We start from the raw sequence: 7,936 nt of genomic DNA, 5'->3' as shown, positions 1-7,936 counted from the left end.
AGAGCGAGAGATGATTGATGGCTGTTGCGTCAGGGATGATGTGTGTGTGTTGCTCACAAGTATTAAGTAAGGGTGCATCTGTTGTGGTGGTAGAACAGTTCTTTATCTTGACTGTGGTGGTGGTTCCATGAATCTATGTGGTTTAAAAACTGCATAGAACTACAAACATGTGAAAGGATGCATACCAAGAAATGGCAAAAGCTGAATCAGATCCAGAGTCTAGTTAAAAATATTGTTCCATGTCAATGTCCTGGTTTTCATATTGTGCTACAATTCTATGAGATATTACCATAGGGGAAGCAGAATGAAGAGCAAATAGTACTCTATATTCTACTGCCTCAGCTTTCTGTGAGTCTATAATTATTTCAAAGCAAAAAGTGTAAAACTTCTCACAGTATATGATACAATAGTAAGTGCTCGGTGAACATTAACCATTATTCTCTTCTTAATTATTGCCATTATTATTATAAAAGGAGAATTACTCATTCCCACTCTTTGGCACAGATTAAGTGATCAATAAATATTTGTTGATTGTTGATTGGTTGAATGATAGGTATGGAGGAAAGATGGAAGAATGATATTAACAGATTTTAAAATTGTGGGCTTCCCTGGTGGCCCAGTGGTTAAGCACCTGCCTGCCAATCCAGGGGACACAGGTTCGATCCCTACTCTAGGAAGATCCCACATGTCTCAGGGCAACTAGATCCGTGGGCCCCAACTACTAAAACCACATGCCCTAGAGCTTGTGCTCCACAAAAGAGAAGCTACTGCAGTGAGAAGCCCACACACTGCAACGAAGAGTAGCCCCACCTTGCCGCAATTAAAGAAAGCTCACGTGCAACAACGAAGACCCAGTGCAACCAAAAATAAATAAATAAGGATTTATTTTAAAAAAAAAAGATTGGAAGCAGCCTTCAGGGAACTTCCATGCTAAAGGAAGAAACAGACAGGAAAATAACTAAACATTTATTTTTAGTGGTGGTTTATTTGCTAAGTCGTGTCTGACTCTTGTGACCCCATGGACTGTGGCCTGTCAGGCTCCTCTGTCCATGGGATACTCCAGGCAAGCATACTGAAGTGGGTTGCCATTTCCTTCTCCATGGAATCTTCCCAACCCAGGAATCAAACCCGGGTCTCCTGCACTGCAAGAGGATTTTTACCGACTGAGCTACGAGGGAAGCCCCTTCATGGAGGTAGTGGCTTTGAACTGAGACTTGGAAAATAAGTCGATGGAGAAGAACGATGAAGAATATAATCAGAGATGAGAATATCAAGGAGATTGAGGAGGGTTTCGAATGCATTTAGAGTTTAGTCCTATATTCTGCAGGCAAAGGAAGGCCATTAAACAGTATATGTAAGATAATTCCAGTGTCAGTGTGAAGGACAGATGAGCATGGAAAGAGTGTAGGCCTCCTGTAAATATATAGTCCCTTACCAGGAGACCAGGGTTCCCAGGTGGCACAGCGGTAAAAAATCCATCTCCTGCCAATGCAGGAGATGCAGTTTCAATCCCTGGGTCAGGAAGATCCCCTGGAGAAGGAAATGGCAACCCACTCCAGCATTCTTGCCTGGAAAATTCCATGGACAGAGGAGCCTGTAGGGCTATACATTCCAGGGGGTTTCAAAGAGTTGGACATGACTGAGCTACTGAGCACAGCACTAGGAGATTACAGTTTAACTCTGAATTGACAAGATATATTTATGCTAACATGTCAGCAGTCACATGTCCATGACCAACTTTGCTCTGCTCTGGATAGACTTTTTAGAGGATTTTCCTGACCTGTTACAAGAAGGAAGTTAAAAATATGAAGAAGAGTGTTCCAGTCATCTCCATTTTGAATAATATCTATTTTATAAAATTCCAGGACTGAATGGAAATGAAATCAGTATACAAACCCCTTTCTTCAGAGGTAGTTCTTAACTTCCCCCAAACAAATAGGTATCTTGCAAGAAAAAAATTAAATATGAAATCTAAAAACAAGTGATCTCTATAAAGTTAACACAAAGAAAATCTGCAACCAATTAAGGATGTTGTGATTTGGGGATTTGCACTTCTCTTTATTTCTCCACCTGGCCTATTTCCTATTTCTAAGGTACTTTGGTTGCCATGGAAACATAAACAAACATAACTATTTCCCCCTAGTTGGACTGCTGAATTCCACCCTGAGCTCTATCCCTCTGCTTTTTCCCTCATGGCCACTTTCCATAACTCTGCAATTAACCATCACCTTTTTCTGCCAACCTACCTACCCCCCTTCTCTTTGCACCCTTAAATTTCTCTCCTAATCTCCCTCTCATGGTGTGATAGCACTCTTCAGTGTGTGATAATTATTTGCCTCCCAAGTTATACATTCTTTGTGGAAACTAACCTCTCACCAATGGGATTGCCTCCTGCAAAGACTTCCATTTTTTTTGTGGCGCTAAATAGATTAGAATTATGAATACTTTGGGTATTGACACTTTGCTTTCTATTAAAACTGTGTAAGTAAATAGTAATCCATTTTTATAAGAAGATGAACAGCACAGAGCTTCAAGGAATTAGTGACATGTATACAAATTGGTGGGCTTCCCAGTGGTAATGCAGGAGATGCCAGTTTGATCCCTGGGTTGGGAAGATCCACTGGAGTAAGAAATGGCAACCCACTCCATTATTCTTGCCTGGAAACTTCCATAGGCAGAGGAGCCTGGTGGGCTATAGTTCACGGGGTTGTAAAGAGTAGGACACACCTGAGCTACTGAGCATGGCACGGTACATACAAATTGGTACAAAATAGTGATCCAAAACAATGAATGACCTAGATAAAATGAAGAATTAGAGGAAATGGGGTGGGTGAGACGGACGCATTGGCAGATTGGGATTGACATATATACACTACTATAGAGGAGAGTGAAAAAGTTGGCTTAAGGCTCAACATTCAGAAAACTAAGATCATGGCATCTGGTCCCATCACTTCATGGCAAATAGATGGGGAAACAGTGTCAGACTTTATTTTGGGGGGCTCAAAAATCACTGCAGATGGTGATTGCAGCCATGAAATTAAAAGACACTTACTCCTTGGAAGGAAAGTTATGACCAACCTAGAAAGCATATTGAAAAGCAGAGACATTACTTTGCCAACAAAGGTCCATCTAGTCAAGGCTATGGTTTTTCCAGCAGTCATGTATGGATGTGAGAGTTGGACTGTGAAGAAAGCTGAGTGCTGAAGAATTGATGCTTTTGAACTGTGGTGTTGGAGAAGACTCTTGACAGTTCCTTGGACTGCAAGGAGGTTCAGCCAGTCCATCCTAAAGGAGATCAGTCCTGGGTGTTCATTAGAAGCACTGATGCTAAAGCTGAAACTACAATACTTTGGCCACCTCATGCAAATAGTTGACTCATTGGAAAAGACCCTGATGCTGGGAAAGATTGAGGGCAGGAGGAGAAGGGGACGACAGAGGATAAGATGGCTGGATGGCATCACCAACTCAATGGACATGAGTTTGAGTAAACTCTGGGAGTTGGTAATGGACAAGGAGGCCTGGCATGCTGCGATTCATGGGGTCACAAAGAGTCAAACATGACTGAGCAACTGAACTGAACTGAACTGATGTATAAAATAGGTAACTAATGAGGACAGACTATACAGCACAGGGAACTCTACTCATTGCTCTGTGTTGACCTAAATGGGAAGGAAATCCAAGGAAGAGGGGATTCACTTTGTTGTACAGCAGAAACCAACACAACATTGTAAAGCAATGATACTCCAATTTAAAAAAAAAAAGAATTAGAGCAAATGGATTGAGGGGAGCGATGAAAATCTGGAAAGTTCATAAATGAACTATGTATTATCCATTCTTTCTCCTTCCTTCTCCTCATTCTCCTTCTTCTTCTTCCTAATAAAGTCATAACTTGGGACAAGCTGTGATCACAGACATTACATGATGTATACTAACATTCCTAATGAGTTGAGATATAGATCAGCTGGGGAGGAGATCCGACTGAACAGAAGCTCCTAGAATCTCCTGTAGCAACAGGTGAATCTAATGTCAGAGCTGTGTGTGATATGGGAGAAAGGGTGAAACATGTCATCTTCTGTGATAAGCACTGTCGATATGAAAATCCAAGAAAAACCTTGTGCTTTGTGCTGCCAGGGGCAGGTCCCACCAACATACACTCTGCTAAAAAGGAAACTGCAAAAGAGAACTCAAAAGATTAAAGCCAGATCTCCAGGGAGAGATGTATTTACATACTATACGTAGGTAAAGTGGGTATATTTTTAGCTCAGCAGATCTGGCCAAGCAAGCTTAACGTGAAAACATGAGTATTGTCCTATTTCAATAGACCCACCCAATTCAATATTCTGTCTTTGAGAGTGGAAGTGAAAACTTCATTTTTGTGTAGAGTTTATTGTGTAAAAGATTGATTTAGTTCTGATTCTGCACTGCCATGTAATAAATCTACACAATCTTCCCCATGAGATAAACTTTTCTCTAGGACAGAGTCCCTGTTAAATCACCAACTATCTGGAAACTTCGAGAAAAGTCATTGTAGATGGACAAGTTAAACACATAGGCAAGCACTAATTTTTCAACATACACAAAAATTTGCTCAGTTGATAACAATAGGGTAAAGATTATAAAGCAATTTGTACAACAAATGTCTCAGAATACTGCACGTCTAAAGTTTCATATAGGATTTTAATCGTTTTTCTTATCAGTTTCCCTAATATTGGCTCCCACTTCTCTTTGCTCTTAGGTAGAGCTTACTTATGACAGACTGTCTTCCCTTCTAATACAGTTTCTAATCTACTATCAGCAGATGATAAATGCTACTTACATTCGCACTACACTTTAGCAGTTGCAAAATGCTTATGGGACCTTTGCAGTTGACGTCATTGTCAATAGCGCTAGGGTTGGGCCTGACCAATCAGAATACTCCGTCTCCCTCACCAAAGACTGGTTCAAGGATGGACACATGACCCAAACTGGGCCTATCGAATCTGTCCTAGGATTTTTCAGATTGGTCAAGGAAACAGTACTTCTGAAGATTATCTTCTGCTCTACTCTGCTAAGTCACTTCAGTCGTGTCCGACTCTGTGTGACCTCATAGACGGCAGCCCACCAGGCTCCTCCATCCCTGGGATTCTCCAGGCAAGAACACTGGAGTGGGTTGCCATTTTCTTCTCCAATGCATGAAAGTGAAAAGTGAAAGTGAAGACGCTCAGTCGTATCCGACTCTTCATGACCGCATGGACTGCAGCCCACTAGGCTCCTCCGTCCATGGGATTTTCCAGGCAAGAGTACTGGAGTGGAGTGCCATTGCCTTCTCCAATCTTAATGCTATAAAATCGGGTAAACCTGGAGCTGCCCGTCTATCTTACTGCCAAGATCCTAACATACAGAAAAATAGCTGGGAGATGGAGGGACATAGACCTGAAACAATATTGTCTAAACATCTGAATTCTAGACTTTTGAGCTTGCACGAGTTCACTCCACCATACATATCCATTTTTCATTTATTTTTGCTGTGTTTAAACTGGTCTGAGTTGGGCTTCTGAGTTTCTCTCATTTGTAACCAAAAGAGTTCTGACAAATACAAACTTCCCATCAACACTTTGAGATAATAGGAATATTATTATTGGTTTTACAGATTGAGAAACTAATGATTTAGCTCACAAATTAATACACGTCATTGTAACTAGAAAGAGAACTTCAACCCAGGTCTCACAGTTCTTAATCTAGAGTTCTTTTTTTTTTTTTTGGTTATATTAAATTCCTAGTAACCAAATGTGTTAAAATTGCACATAAAACAAGGGAAAGTATGCTCTGAGAAAGGGCCCTCAAGTAAGACACCATGGGGTCTAAACATTCAATGCCTCTGGACAGATTTGCTGCGGCCTGACTCTATCCTCTGCAACTCACAGCTCAGAAACTTCCACCATTCAGGGAAAGAATCCCGTCAGTAGGAGCTCCAGGACTGCCTGGGGGACAGATTTTTAAAAGCAAAGACTCTCAAGGACTTCCCTGGCTGTCCAGTGTTTAGGAATCTGCTCGTCAATGCCGGGGACACAGGGTCAACCCATGGTCTGGGAAGATCCCACATGCTGAGGGGCAATTAAGTCTATGGGCCACAACTCGAGAGTGGGCCCCCACCCCTCCCAGCTAGAGAAAGGCTGAGAGCAGCAACACCGACCCAGAACAACCAAAAATAAATAAATCAATAAAAATAAAGCCAAAACCAAAACAAATTAAGACTCTCAAAACAAGTTTTCAATAGTTTCACTTTGAACATTTTCCCCCAATGGGTAGTCTCTTTTTACTTCCTCTCTACCTTCCTTCCCTTCCCTTTCTTTCTTTCCTTCCCTCTTCTTTCTTTCTTTCTCCCTCCCACCTCTTTCTCTCTCTCTGTCCCTTCCTTCCTTCTTCCTTCTTTTTTTTTTTCCCCCAGCCATGCACACTTGTGGGATCTTAGTTCCCCACCAGGGCTCAAACCTGGGCCCACAGCAGTGAAACCACCGAGTCCTAAACACCAGACTGCCAGACAATTCCCTTTCTATTTTTTTGGTTTTCTTTCTATGTTTAAACATTTTGCAAGACTTATTACAAGAAACAAAAATAGTAGTCTCTTGCTCCCTCCAACCCATTTTCTTGCCTCACTTTTTACGCTTTTGACTGATTTCTTTGTATTTTCCAGCATATTTTGAAAAACATGATTATATTGCTACTTACTGATTTTTCTGTTTTACATATTTTCTACTGGCTTCAGTAGATTTATCTCTGAAGATTTATCTCTCTTTTACACTTACACACCACCACCATTACCACTGGTTCGTATGTCCCATTCCTCATTCCCTAATATATTATATCATAATTTTAGTTATTTAGACTTATTAAGATTATGAAGTCATCGTCATTGCTGTTTAGTCCCTAAGTCGTGCGACCCCATGGACTGTAGCCTGCCAGGCTCCTCTGTCCATGGAATTTTCCAGGCAAGAATACTGAAATGCATTGCCAAATTTCCTTCTCCAGGCAATCTTCCCAACCCAGGGATCGAACGCACCTCTCCAGCATTGCAGGCGGATTCTTTACCACTGAGCCACCTGGGAAGCCTTAATAAGTCATTAAGGCTTTGTAAATACTGCTCATAAATGAGTCATATAATGTCATATTAGTGTTCCTTTCTTGCAAAACTTTTTGCTTCCTGGAAGTTAATAATTTCAGTTTATTTGTTTGAATGCTTAGTTTCTAGGTACATATTAATTCAGCTCCAAACATCCCCCTCCCCCGCCCCCACTATGAAATCCTCACTCAATACATTAAGTGCTTTGGATGTTCTAGTGCTTTCGTTTTGCCAACATCTCTCTGGGAGTCTCTGGACCCACTCCAATCTGGACTGGTTGTTGTGCCCGCAAGTGCACAGTGTCTGCCCAGGACTTCTTTTCACCATCATCCTCAGATTCCCTTCACTTTTGCCTGAGCTGTGTCTTTTCAGCCCATGTTTTCCTCCTTGGTTTATTTCTTAATTTTGGTGAAGTACATCCCTCAATAACCTATTAAATACAGCCACCATTTCCTATAGTTGGGAAATTAATTTTTGAAGAATTTGCATGCTTGAAAATGTCTTTGCTTTCCTACATCATGGATAGCTGGGCTATATTGGGGGGTTCTAGGCTGTAAGTCGGAGAAGGCAATGGCACCCCACTCCAGTACTCTTGCCTGGAAAATCCCATGGACAGAGGAGCCTCGTAGGCTGCAGTCCATGGGGTCACTAGGAGTCGGACATGACTGAGCGACTTCACTTTCACTTTTCACTTTCATGCATTGGAGAAGGAAATGACAACCCACTCCAGTGTTCTTGCCTGGAGAATTCCAGGGACGGGGGAGCCTGGTGGGTTGCCATCTATGGGGTCCACAGGTCGGACACGACTGAAGCAACTTAGCAGCAGCAGCAACAGGA

The sequence above is a fragment of the Bison bison genome, unplaced genomic scaffold (genome assembly GCF_000754665.1).
Source record: "Bison bison bison isolate TAMUID 2011002044 unplaced genomic scaffold, Bison_UMD1.0 scf7180017864518, whole genome shotgun sequence".
Classification (NCBI taxonomy): Eukaryota; Metazoa; Chordata; class Mammalia; order Artiodactyla; family Bovidae; genus Bison; species Bison bison.
This window is presented reverse-complemented; position numbering follows the sequence as displayed.